The sequence below is a fragment of the Phoenix dactylifera genome, chromosome 16 (genome assembly GCF_051530095.1).
Source record: "Phoenix dactylifera cultivar Ajwa chromosome 16, Ajwa_hap1_PhDact_Kaust_v1.1, whole genome shotgun sequence".
Classification (NCBI taxonomy): Eukaryota; Viridiplantae; Streptophyta; class Magnoliopsida; order Arecales; family Arecaceae; genus Phoenix; species Phoenix dactylifera.
Genome location: NC_143205.1, coordinates 5,172,914 through 5,187,317, shown reverse-complemented (window position 1 = coordinate 5,187,317; position 14,404 = coordinate 5,172,914). Strand labels below are relative to the sequence as shown.

At 41.3% G+C, this 14,404-nt stretch overlaps 1 pseudogene; it reads right to left on the bottom strand.

Moving 5' to 3' along the window:
* Window positions 1–1,474: 1,474 nt before the first annotated feature.
* LOC120105824 (small nucleolar RNA R71) lies at window positions 1,475–1,572 on the bottom strand (annotated as a pseudogene).
* Window positions 1,573–14,404: the final 12,832 nt, after the last annotated feature.

Below are 14,404 nucleotides of genomic sequence, written 5' to 3'. Positions count from 1 at the left end.
TGCATAGTTATTTCGTAGATAGCTCTTTAATGGATTATGATTATTGATATATGGATTGCTTTAGTATTTGATTCATCGTAGACGTAGAAAGCACGATGAATGCTTAGAAATTGAGTTCATATGTTCATGAAATATATACCATGATTAGATCTATCCTACCATTCATTTTTAATCAAAAACCATAGAGTTTATTTCTTGGATGCAATATCATCAAGGGGGATTCCAGATCCCTACCATCTTTATTTCATTGAACTTTGTTTAGTTGCATATCATCTTTGTTTTTAATTTCTGAAAATCAAAACATCATCTTAATCCACGAATTTATTGAATTAATTAATCTAAAATTATATTAAATAATCTAATATATATTTCGTTCCCTGAGGATTCGACCTCGGACTCCCGAGATTTTACTACTTGTGCGATTCTCCTGCACTTGGGAGAACAATTTTATTTTTGCATCAAGTTTTTGGCGCCGTTGCCGGGGAACGGCTTAGTTATTAGTATAGTTTTAGATTTAATTAGTACCCTATCAGTTAGATTGAACATTATAGTAAAACTAAAACTGAAAAAAAAAAAAAATTTATTGCTGTTTTTTTTATTCCCTACACAGTCTGCATCAAACTCTGATATCTGAGTAATCCACCGTCGGATTGCACTCAAATTTCGTCGGCTGCTGTAGGACACATGTTTCTTTCATCTGAACGGTCTGATTGATATTCTGATACTTTTACGATCATTAAATTAATATAAACTTTGCTGCTGTCTGCTTTGAATTTTCTGGGTTTAATTTTTTTTTTTTGTTTAGAATCAGAATTTTATTATCATCATATCTCATTAACCCTTGTTGCTACTTGAAAATTGATAAGAACTTTAAGAAAAGATCAAGGGTAATCATTAAAAAAAAAAAAACAAAAAAAAACAAACAAATAAATAAACTCTGAAATTTTGTATGCTAGGTTAGAATAGGGACAACACTGGACGTCTGAGTCGACAACCTTTTGACAATTCCTTAGATCACATTATTGAAACTTTTTCGCAAAATCTCAGATCTGGTGAGATGGCTGATGATGATGTAGGAAGTCACCATGGTAATGAAGGTAGACCCCCAGTTATGACACTTCGACAATACTTACATCCTACTAGGACTAGTCAACCTTCATGCATGATTATTCCTGAAAATGTAGGACACTTTGAAATCAAACCAGGAGTAATTCAATTGCTGCCAAAGTATCATGGAATGGAATCTGAGAACCCTTATCTTCACCTTAAAGATTTTGAAGAAATTAGCATCACATTTAGAGTGCCAAATGTATCGGAAGATGTCCTTAAATTGACCTTGTTCCCTTTTTCCTTAAAGGATAAAGCCAAAACATGGCTGAACTCCTTGAGACCTAGATCGCTAGGAACATGGCAGGATATGCAAAGAGAATTCTTGAAAAAATTCTTTCCCGCACAAAGGACTAACTTTTTGAAAAGGCACATTAGTAACTTCCAACAAAAAGACCATGAAACATTTTATGAATGCTGGGAGAGATTTAAAGATTTGCTTCTCTCTTGTCCTCATCATGGGTTTGAAACATGGAGAACCATTAGTTTCTTTTACGAGGGATTGTCTCCACAATTAAAACAATTTATAGAGACTATGTGCAATGGTCTATTTTTGGAAAAGCAACCCGATGAGGCATGGGACTATCTAGACTCTCTCGCAGAGACTGCACAATTATGGGATACAGGGGATAGAGTGAATAAACCTTTGCCTAAGCCTACTAACATTGGACATGGGGGCCTTTATAACCTTAGTACTCAAGATGATATTCAGGCTAAAATGGCAGCCCTTACTAGGAAGGTAGAGGAAATTGAACTTAGAAGGATTGAACCCGTCAAGACCGTAGAACATAACAACGAGTGTTGTAGGATTTGCGAGATGCCTGGCCATCTCATCACTGATTGCCCCACAATACCCGCATTCAAGGAAGTCTTGCACGATCAGGCCAATGTTATGAATACCTATCAAAATCTTTCAATAATCCTTTTTCGGGTACTTACAACCCTGGATGGAAGAACCATCCAAATTTCAGGTGGAGGAATGACCAACCTCAACAAGTATATAACCCAACTCCTCCACCTCCACACCCTCATTATGCACATGCACCCCCTCAAAAATCCAGTCTCGAAGAAACTTTGCAATCTTTCATGCAAGGTCAAGCTAAAATCAATGATGAATTAAGAAATCAACTGACAACGCTGACCACTGCTTTAAGTGCTCAAGAGAAGGGTAAGCTACCAGCTCAACCACAACCTAACCCTCAAGTTTACGGCGGTAGCAATGCATCATCTTCAACTTCGCATAAAGAGCAAGCAAAGAGTATAATAACATTGCAAAGTGGAAAAGTTATTGACCGACCAGTCCCAGAACAAACTCAAGCCATACCTGATTCTGACCCTTTAATGACAAAAGAAAAGGATAACGAAGAAACCGAAGCACCAACATCTACTGAAAAAATTGAATGTCTTTTTCCTGCACCATTTCCACAAAGATTAAAGCCCTTGCAAAAGCTTGAACCAAACTCTGAAATTCTTGAGCTTTTTAAGCAAGTAAAAATCAATGTACCTCTTCTTGATGCAATAAAACAAGTGCCTTCCTATGCAAAATTTTTAAAAGATTTGTGCACTGTCAAGCGTCGTTTAAATGTCAAGAAGAAAGCATTTTTGGCTGAAAATGTAAGTGCAATTTTACAGCATAACATTCTCCCTAAATATAAGAATCCAGGTTGCCCAACTATCTCGTGCATCATTGGCAATTTTAGGATTGAGCGAGCATTGTTAGATTTAGGAGCGAGTGTGAATTTGTTGCCATATACGGTATATGAGCAACTCGGTTTGGGTGAGTTGAAGCCAACAACTGTGACCTTACAATTAGCTGACCGGTCAGTGAAGGTCCCTCGAGGGATTATCGAAGATGTGTTGGTCCAAGTAGACAAGTTCTATTTTTCTGTTGATTTTATCGTACTGGACACACATCTGGCTTCCAATTCACCATCTCAGATTCCGGTCATCTTAGGACGCCCATTTCTTGCAACTTCTAATGCATTGATCAATTGTAGGAATGGTGTCATGAAGCTTTCTTTTGGCAATATGACTTTGGAACTGAACGTCTTTAGTATAGGCAAACAACCCAGTGAACATGAAGAAAGTAAAGAAGTTGAATGGGTTGAAACCATTGCGGAAGAATATTTGTTAAAAGAAACATTTACTGAATCGGCCGACAATGGTTTGATAGATTGGTGTTCTGAAGGTACTGCTGATGATACGGTCCCACCTATTTTAGATAACTCGGATGTCATGATGGTCAATGGGTGGAGACCGAGAATAGAGGAATTTGAACATTTGCCATCTCGAGGAGCAAAGATAGTACCATCCCATGAACAAGCACCTAAGCTCGAGTTGAAACCTTTACCGAAGGAACTCAAGTATGCCTTTCTTGGATTCGATGACACTTTTCCTATAATCATCTCATCTGATCTTGATCATGCCCAAGAAAGAAAATTACTTGGTGTTCTAAAGAATCATAGAGGAGCTTTAGGGTGGTCTATTGCAGACTTGAAGGGGATTAGCCCTTTAATTTGCACGCACCGGATATACTTGGAGGATAATGCCAAAACCACAAGGCAAATGCAACGCAGGTTGAATCCTATGATGAGAGATGTGGTTAAAGCGGAAGTCCTCAAGTTGCTTGACGTGGGTATTATTTACCCAATTTCCGATAGCAAGTGGGTAAGTCCTACTCAAGTCGTGCCCAAAAAAGCAGGTCTGACGGTAGTCAAAAATGAGCAGGGTGAGTTAGTCCCGACTCGTGTCCCCACGAGTTGGCGCATGTGTGTTGACTATCGAAAATTGAATTTGGTCACTAGGAAAGATCACTTTCCCTTACCCTTCCTAGACCAAGTTTTGGAAAGAGTTGCAGGACATAATTTTTATTGTTTTCTCGATGGCTATTCCGGATACTACCAAATCGAGATTTCACCAAAAGATCAAGAGAAGACTACTTTCACTTGTCCTTTTGGTACATTCGCTTTCCGTCGGATGCCGTTCGGGTTATGTAATGCACCTGCAACATTTCAAAGATGCATGCTCAGTATTTTTGAAGACATGAACGAGAAGTTTTTGGAAGTGTTCATGGATGATTTTTCTGTTTTTGGCGATTTTTTTGATGATTGTTTACTACATTTACAAGCTGTCTTAGCTCGGTGTATAGAAAAGAACCTGATACTGAATTGGGAGAAATGCCACTTCATGGTGCCAAAGGGAATTGTCCTAGGACATATTGTTTCATCGAAGGGCATGGAAGTTGATAGAGTTAAGATTGATTTAATCGCCAAGCCACCTGCACCCAAGACAGTTAGAGATGTTAGATCATTTTTGGGTCATGCCGGATTTTATAGGAGGTTCATCAAGGACTTTAGTGTCATAGCCCGACCATTATGTAACCTCCTATCCCTTGATACACCGTTCAATTGGACTGAAACATGTCAAGAGGCATTCGAAAAATTGAAGGCTATGCTTAGCACTGCACCCATCGTGCGCCCTTTTCCGGCGGGAAGAAGATCGAAAAACGGATAGATCACTTAGGCGAAGCAGCTAGGTGGTTCGCAATCCTTGGGGGCGTGATGGAGTCACTTCTCCTTATCCAGCGAGCGGTAAGGAGGGGAAATGGGTGTACCTCGAGAAACCTGGTACAACCCCAGCCTTTGCTCAACGTCGATTGAAGTCGGGCAAGGGTGATCTATTTATATCCTAACAACCCGAACACGCCTTTAAACGAGCTCCAGCAGAAAGGGGTGCGAGGAACTTACCATGAATCCACTGATTTCTGCCGCTTCCGTTATTGCTGCTGGATTGGCCGTAGGGCTTGCTTCTATTGGACCTGGAGTTGGTCAAGGTACTGCTGCAGGCCAAGCTGTAGAAGGTATTGCGAGACAACCAGAAGCAGAGGGTAAAATACGACCACCTGATTGGTCGTTACCTTTTGAGATCATGTGCGATGCTAGTGACTATGCGATAGGAGCTGTCCTAGGACAACGCAAGAATAATAAGCCATATGTCATCTACTATGCAAGCAAAACCTTAAATGATGCTCAAATGAATTACACCACCACCGAGAAGGAATTGCTTGCAGTAGTATTTGCATTAGACAAATTTCGTTCTTATATCCTTGGTGCTCCTATTGTTATCTTTACAGATCATGCAGCGCTAAAATATTTATTGGATAAGAAAGATGCCAAACCATGCTTAATACGATGGATACTTTTACTCCAAGAATTTGACATCACTATCAAAGATAAAAAGGGAGTAGAAAATGTAGTTGCTGACCATTTATCACGGCTAGTTTTTAATGATTCGGTGCCACAGTTGCCCATCAAGGACTCGTTTCCTGAAGAGCAATTGTTTGCACTTTCTACTATGCCATGGTTTGCTGATATTGTAAACTTTCTTGTCACGAACCGGATGCCGGAGCATTAGGGATCGAATGATAAGAATAATTCTTTACGTAAAGTAAGAAGTTATTATTATGATGCCCCCTATTTGTTCAAGTATTGCAATGATCAAATCTTTAGAAGATGTATTCCGGATCATGAGATACAAAGTGTACTCTCTTTTTGTCACGCCAATGCTTGCGGAGGACACTTTGCATCTAAGAAAACGGCAGCTAAGGTGTTGCAATGTGGTTTTTATTGGCCTACACTATTTAAAGATGCCCACGAGTTCTGTAGGACATGTGACCCATGTCAACGTGTTGGAAGTCTAACTCGTAGGCAAATGATGCCTCTTCAGCCCATTACTGCTATTGAAATTTTTGACATGTGGGGTATTGATTTCATGGGTCCGTTTCCACCATCTTTTGGCCATGAGTATATTTTAGTTGGTGTTGAGTATGTGTCAAAATGGGTAGAAGCTGTTGCCTGTAGAACTAATGATCACAAACCTGTTTTGAAATTTCTAAAAGAAAATATTTTTTCACGATTTGGAATGCCCAAGGTTATAATTAGTGATGGGGGAAAACATTTCTGTAATAAGCCTTTTGAGATCCTATTGCAAAAGTACGGTATCACTCATAGAATTGCAACTCCTTATCACCCGCAGACTAGTGGCCAAGTAGAGTTAGCCAATCGGGAAATTAAACGAATTTTAGAGAAAACGGTGAATCCATTACGCAAAGACTGGCCTTTAAAACTTTCTGACGCATTGTGGGCTTACCGTACTGCTTATAAAACTATTCTTGGTATGTCCCCGTATCGGCTAGTCTATGGAAAAGCATGTCATCTACCTGTTGAAATAGAGCATAAATTGTATTGGGCCATTAGAAAATTAAATTTTGAATTGTCCGATGCTGGTTTAGCTCGAAAATTACAATTAAGTGAGTTGAATGAAATTCGTCGGGATGCGTATGACAATGCTAGACTTTGTAAAGAACGAATGAAAATTAGGCATGATAAATCAATTCTAAGAAAATCTTTTGAACCTGCACAAAAAGTTCTTTTGTATGACTCTCGCTTACATCTGTTTCCTGGAAAGTTACGATCAAGATGGACAGGTCCTTTCATTGTAAAAACTGTTTTTCCACATGGGGCAATTGAAATTGAGAATCCACAGGATGGCAAAATTTTTAAGGTTAATGGACACAGATTAAAACCTTTTCTTGAAAATTTTGCAGATGAAGAGGACTCCTTTTCCTTGGGGGAGCCTTCTTATGACTGAACATGAAGGCCAAGGTATGTGTATATTAGTTAGAATTATTATTTTTTTCTTTTATTTCTAGTTTTCTTCTTATTTTGTAGGTCTTCTTTTCTGGAAATCAACAGCTCAAGGTATTCTTCTTCTCTCTATTATTTTCTCTATTGTCTCTCATATATAGTTTTCTTGCATTTTTTTTACATTGAGGACAATGCAATGTTTAAGTTGGGGGGAGGAAAATATTTTGATCAAAAAAAAAAAAAAAAAACTTGTTTTTGCATTTGATTTATTCTATTACTTTCTTTTCTGAGCAAATGCACATGTATTTTCATATTGAGTTTGTGCAACTATTAATGCAAGGAATACATGCATACTATGACTGATCAGTGACCTATTATTAGATCCCCACACGTGTACTTAATGATAATAGGAAAGCCTCAGGAGTTCACATTTGTTAACTGCATTTTTGTTAGCCTTATCCGTAAAAGAAGTATGAGTATCCTTGTTCGTACCATAAGGTTCAAGATTTGGTTTTCACATAAAGATAGAGGTTGAATATCCCAGTTAGATTACTTAGGTGCCTTATGATCCAACCTTGGTTGACCTATAGTCACGATGCAGTCACATATATAATAAAAAAATATATATATGGTTCAGTCTATCTTCTCTTTTCTTGCACAAAAAAAAAAAAAAAAAAAACCTTATGATGACAAGTCTGGCCTCGTGGCGTAGTCTGATTCGAGTAATTAAGCCCGAGGGGTGTTTCACCTAATGTCTTGAGCCAACTGGATCGGGGGTCATTGGCTGAAAGCTCGCTATATGGATCTTACTAGAGCCTAATGGGGTTGGACTATTGTAATCTTCATATGTGTTTAAAAATAAAAATAAAAATAAGCATGAATAGGGTTGGTTGGATTGAACCTAGTGACATGTGGTAATGGCTGGTTTGACTCCATTGTATTGGACCTCTGTGTACCCGGGTTGTTTAGTTGGGATTGATAGCTCTTTCTTTATATGCGAACCATTCTTGACAAATTTAGACAACAAGTGATATTCTGAAAATTTGATGGATCAGGTTCTAATAAAGTGTAGAAAACATTTGTGGACTTGAGTAGTGCACCTAAAACTCAGGCGGTGCTTTGTTGTGGTGGAGGTATTAGTACTCTGAGAAAATCATATGATTTGATGCACACTACACTTTTATATTCCTTGCTTTGGCAGTTGCCATACTTGAAAATATTTGTCAATTAATTACATGTGTATTAGCTTAGGGTTTATTTTTATTAGAATCTCATGTCATATAATTCATGATGTTTGTGGGTAACATCCCTGAAAACCCTCACGAGACAACACTCGTCCACTAGGGTAACCTAGGGGTTTAACGGCTTGTTGCACGTGCTAAGTGCAATCGTGATTCCTACGAAAGTGAGTACTTATCTTAATTTTATGTAATTAGTACTAATAAAATATCAAAGGACCAACCAACACTTTTTGTACTCTCATTTTATCAGTTGCTTGTTAATTGCTAGAGACTAGCAATAAGCTAGTTGGGGGGTGTGATGAGAGCACAAAAGTGCGATCTACACATTACTTAAATTAGCATTATTGCTAACAAATAATGATAACAGTGCTGCATTAATATTTTATTTTTATTGGAAGCAGGTGATCGAAAATCAAAGTTAAAATGCGCATTGGGTCCAAAAGATGCATCACCGTAGGTGACCAGTCAACCGCATGGTTCAACCCCAGTTGCACATTAGAAGGAGTCTAAGTTCAGCAAGACAGTTCACTGCAATTAATCCCCATGTCATCCCGGTTCATAGCGCCTCCCAGCTTCAGTGATCTCAGCGTTGCATGATCCAGTCGTCCGCAAGCCGGCTCCATCTCCACATTCTTCCGCTGTTAGCTCCCTCTCGTGAAGCATCACCTCATCCCAGCAAAGATCCAGCTTCCGTCCGCTTCTTTCAAATCTGAGTTCATCCGTTCGCGTCCCAAGCTTCACAGGAACCGAAGTCCCAGCTTCTCCCTGCGCCCCGACCTCATCCAGTGCAGCCATCTGCAAGCATCTCCGCGTCCGTGATCTCAGCGTCCCAGCGCCCAGCTCTTCCGTTCGCCAGCATTCATCATCTTCTCCCAGCTCTAACAATGAAGCCCAGCCACGTCAGTTCCCAGCGATTTTCAAGCTTCCACGATCCAAACCTCCTTCCGTCTTCCTCGCAGCATTTCCGCATCTCCTCCCAGCGATTTTCCAGCAAAGATCTGACTTCATCCCATCTTCCAACGCATCTCAGAGCCTCCAGCTATCATCCCGCGAGCATCTCCGCGTGTTATCAGCTCCCAGCGTCCGTGAAGCATCCTCCCATGCGTTCCAGCTCCAGCACATCATCCGAATCCCAGCCAGCATCCGAATCCCAGCAACCATGACCCCGCGATCCACGCCCCAGATTCATCGGGTCAGCTCATCTCCACCGCATGTGAAGAAGGGATCGAAGGCCAGCTTGACACCTCTCTCGGTTGGGGGGGGAGTTGTTATATATATCCCCCATTCGGTGAACCAGGAGCCGGAGTCCCCATTCAAAGAAGAAACAGAGGAGCCCCTGTTATTCAAAAGAAAAAGAAAGGGAACAGGGGAGCCCCTGTTTCCGAAAAGAATAGAAAAAAAAGAGAGAAAAGAGGGACTAATGTTTGAATTGAGTGGCTAATTTCTTAGGGAGGGAGATGGAGGAACCTTTGATGTATTGCTCTTTGAAGTAAACTCTAAACTTTTGCCTTCAATGAATCATATTTACTGATATGTTTTTGATCCATGCATAGTTATTTCGTAGATAGCTCTTTAATGGATTATGATTATTGATATATGGATTGCTTTAGTATTTGATTCATCGTAGACGTAGAAAGCACGATGAATGCTTAGAAATTGAGTTCATATGTTCATGAAATATATACCATGATTAGATCTATCCTACCATTCATTTTTAATCAAAAACCATAGAGTTTATTTCTTGGATGCAATATCATCAAGGGGGATTCCAGATCCCTACCATCTTTATTTCATTGAACTTTGTTTAGTTGCATATCATCTTTGTTTTTAATTTCTGAAAATCAAAACATCATCTTAATCCACGAATTTATTGAATTAATTAATCTAAAATTATATTAAATAATCTAATATATATTTCGTTCTCTGAGGATTCGACCTCGGACTCCCGAGATTTTACTACTTGTGCGATTCTCCTGCACTTGGGAGAACAATTTTATTTTTGCATCAGTGCATATCCTACTCCTACAGTGAACCTACTGCAGCCAATCTACACTGCATGGACCCATATGGCTAGAGACCATGTATGTGTGCAGTCAAACTACAATAACCTCACTGTGAGTAGCCGAAGCACCGCAGGTCAAAGGACCAGTCACACTACTGCAACATCAAGCAAGTCACTGACGAGTGGATAGACATCCAAGTGACTTCTTGTCTTGGTCACGCTCAGTACCCTTGTTCTCTAATAAGCACCTGCACTATCACTTCAGTGTCCCTACACTGTGGACTCAAGTCTCGTCCATCCAGAAGAAAAGTGATCTGTGCACTGATCGGATCGATCACCGTCCTCGTGATGATCCATTGATCAGGAGCATTTAGAAATTAATCACCAATGATACATGGCTCAAATTTTCAACTCTTGAGAATATGTATCATCATCTTATTAATTTCTTGGACGATTCATAGACACATAAATAATATGAATGAAAAGATGCCTTTTATTTATTCAATAATAAATAGTCAAGTACAAAATTATGTCCCTAGAATTAACAATGTGTCAGCCAGATTGGCTTCTAGGGCATACATCTAACACCCAACCTGTATACTGTGGTCACATCCACCTACATTACGACCAAGGACCATGCCCTGCCGCCGCCCTCAACAATTAATGCGCATGGTCTCTGCAGACCTCCGGCTTACTCAACAATTAATGCGCGTGCCTCTAGCCATCCACGGATCTCTAGCCCTCCACTGCAAATCGGCTCGGCAGCGTTTGATCAGCCATGACAACTCCTGGGCTCCAGCCTGATCTGCTACAGCAAGGCATTGATTTGCACGATCGTGCATTAATTCGCACGGCGCGCTCAATCACACGGTAACTTCGCCCCGTCATATCACAGGTAATCCAGTACCCCACTATAAAAGGGGAACCCTCCTATCTTAGTGGGGGTTGGACTCTGAAACCTAAAAAGACACATCTCCTTTCTTCTCCATTAAGCCTCCTCTTTGACTTAAGCATCGGAGGGCCGGCGCCGGAAACCCCGGCCACTGGCTTGTTGCAGGTATACCGGAAGATGTCGCTCGCCGACGGACCGCTTCCCGCACTTTCAGCATCGGAGCTCCTCCTTCTCAGCCGACGGTCGCCCCCGGGTCCAATTTTCAGTAACAATTGGCACTAGAGGATGGGCCCGAGTCGTGGCCATGAAGTTGAGAAGTAAAGGAGTCTCCAATGCTTCCCGACGCCCGCCAACGAGTCCTGGACACTCTGTCCAGAACTCGCCACCTCCGGCCGATCCTCAAGTTCAGCCGGAATAGTTCAACGTGCTGGTGCAATAGGTTCAGGCTTTGGCCGCCGCCGTCCAGGGGTTGCAGTGCGCGGAAGCCCCGCATATGCCGCCTCCGCAAGCCCAGGTCCCAGGGCCAAAACCTCCACAGCTCCTCGAGAGCCAACAATGAAGAACGATGCGGTCGTCAAGACTCCGTCCGGGCATCTCCCCGGAGAGAGTTACCAGGAAGGAGCACAGACAGAAGGCTGCAGCTTTCGGAAGCTGAGTCAGCCCCGGACCGTCATGAGCCAGAGCAGACTACCATGGCAATCCCCCAGACTCGAAAACTTGACAGGAAGGTCGAGAACCTTGAGCACCAAATTGAGGCGCTTCATAGCAAGGCAAGGCGTGAGGGCGACTTCGAGTTTACCACCAAGTTTCCCTTTTCCCCCAGATCGAGGATGAGTGGTGCTTTTGAAAAACTGCTCTCCCAAGTGCAGGAGAATCGCACAAGTAGTATAACTCGGAAGTCCGAGGTCGATTCCTCAGGAAACGATCTATAGATTATTAGCTTAATTTCAGATTAATTGATTCAATAAACTTGTGGATTAAGATGATGGTTTGCAAATAGAAAATAAACCAGTAAATAGAGAATCAAAGTTTGGATAGATTAAAATGAATTCAAGTTCATGTGATAAATTCTATGAAAAAAAATTATAAGCAGATAAAATTTAATTATTGAGTATGTTCTTGATAACATGAATTCTCTTTTAAGCATTCAACGTGCCTTAGAACGTCTACGATGAATCAAATAATTGAGGAAAACATGTATCAATAAGCATAAATCATAAAAGAATTTTCAACATATAAGAATCATAACATAATCAAAAGATAGATCATATAAAGCAAAGGATTAGAATTTACATCATGAACTTAGTACACCAAAGGATCTTCCTTCACCCATCACCAAGGACTTTAGCTCATCATCTTCCTCTCTCTTTCTCACTCTTTTTTTTTTATTTTTTTAATAACAGAAACAGGGCATCCCCTGTTTCTCTCTACATTTTTTTTTTCTTTCCACTACAGCAGCCCGGCTCCCCCCTGTTCTTCTTCTTCGATGGCCCCCCCTCTCTTTCGGATCAGAGGTCTCCTCATATAGATCCCCAGAGCCCGTGGGTTCGATGATTCCACTGATCGCGCGTGGGGAGGAGCGGACGGCTGGGCTGATGCTGGTGCGGACGATGCGCGAACGTTGCGCCGCTTCACGGGTTGCTGGTGGTGTTCTCGGATGCAGACGTGGCAGATGGATGGGTAGAAGCTCACGAACGGCTGGAAGGGAGGAAGAATCGGGCGCTGATCTCGACTGGGAGGTGAAGCGGACAGACGCCATGGATTACGGCTGGGAAGAAGGCTGAGAAGGCTGGGAGGTGATCGCGGATGGCCGAAAGATCGTTGCGAGAGGGTCGTGGACGCTGGCGGAAGAAGAGGGCGTTGATCACGGATGCTTCGCGGACGGCTGTGGAAGAGGCAGATGCTTGGGAGGCGATCACGGCTGGATCCGGTGCTGAGAATGGACGCGATAAAGGATCGCCACAGATGCTGGGATCATGAACACGGGAGAATCACGCTGAGAGCTGGACGCGTGAATGGAGGAGGCGGACGCTGGGGCTGCGCGTGAGGATCACTGGAGAAGATTGCTCACGGTGCGACGCTTCACGAGAGGCTCGCACGGATCTGGAGGCTTGATACGGGAAGGGAGCTGATCACTGGTGCGGATGGAATCAGGATGCTAGGATTGGGCGCGGGAGATCAGATCACAGATCCTGGTTCACGGACGGCTGGAAGCTTGAGTTACATTGCGGAATTTGGGGAGTCGCATGGGTGCGCGGAAGAAGAGTCATAGACTCTGTTCTGCAGTTGGGTGGATGCATCCTTTTTAGATGAATTTATATAAAATAATGTTAAAAATTATAATAAGTGCTAAGGATAAAATATTAATCATGCAAATGTTAACATCTATTATTTATCATTATTTTGCTAGCGTTAGGCTAAGTTAATTGGTACTTAGATCGCACTTTTGTGCTCTCATCATACCCCCCAACTTGCTCTTTGCTAGTCTCTAGCAATTCATAGTAAATAATAACATGAGAGTACAAAAAGTGTTGGTCAATTCTTTGACTTTTTATTAAAGCTAAAGACATAAAACTAAGATATGTACCCACTTTCGTAGGGCATCACGATTGCACTTAGCTTGTGCAACAAGCCGTTAAACCCCTAGGTTACCCTAGTGGACGAGTGTTGTCTCGTGAGGATTTTCAGGAATGTTACCCACAAGCATCATGAATGAGATCCTAAAAAATATGAAATAAAGCCTAAGCTAATACACATGTGATATATATTTTTCTTAAGCTTGGCAACTATCAAAGCAAGGGGAATACTAAAGTGTAGTGTGCATAAACAGAATGACTTTCTTAGAGCACTAATACCTCCACCACAACACGGTACTGCTTGAATTTTTAGGTGCACTACTCAAGTTCACAAGTGTTTACTACAGTTTATTAGAGCCTGATCCATCAAATTTTCGGAATATCTTATGTTGTCTAAAATTGTCAAGAATGGTTCGCATAAAAAAAAGGAGCTATCAATCCCAACTAAATATCCAAAGTACACAAAGGTCCAATACAATGGAGTCAAACCAGCCATTACCACATGTCACTGGGTTCAGCCCGACCAACCCTATTCATGCTTATTTTTATTTTTGAACACATATGATGATTACAATAGTCCAACCCCCTTAGGCTCTAGCAAGGTCCATGTAGCGAGTTTTCGGCCAATGACTCCTGATCCAGTTGGCTCAAGGCATTAGGTGAAACACCCCCGGGCTTAATTACTCGAACCAGACTACGCCACGAGGTTAGACTTGTTATCTCCTTATTTTTTTTTTTTTTTTTTTTTGGAATAGAGAAGGTAAATTGAACCATATAATATGACTGTATCGTGACTATAGGTCAACCAAGGTTGGAACATAAGACACTTAGATGATCTAGCCGGGGTATTCAATCTCTATCTTTATGTGAAAATCAAATCATGAACCTTATAGTACAGACAAGGAAACTCGTACTTCTTTTACAGATATGGCTTAATAAAA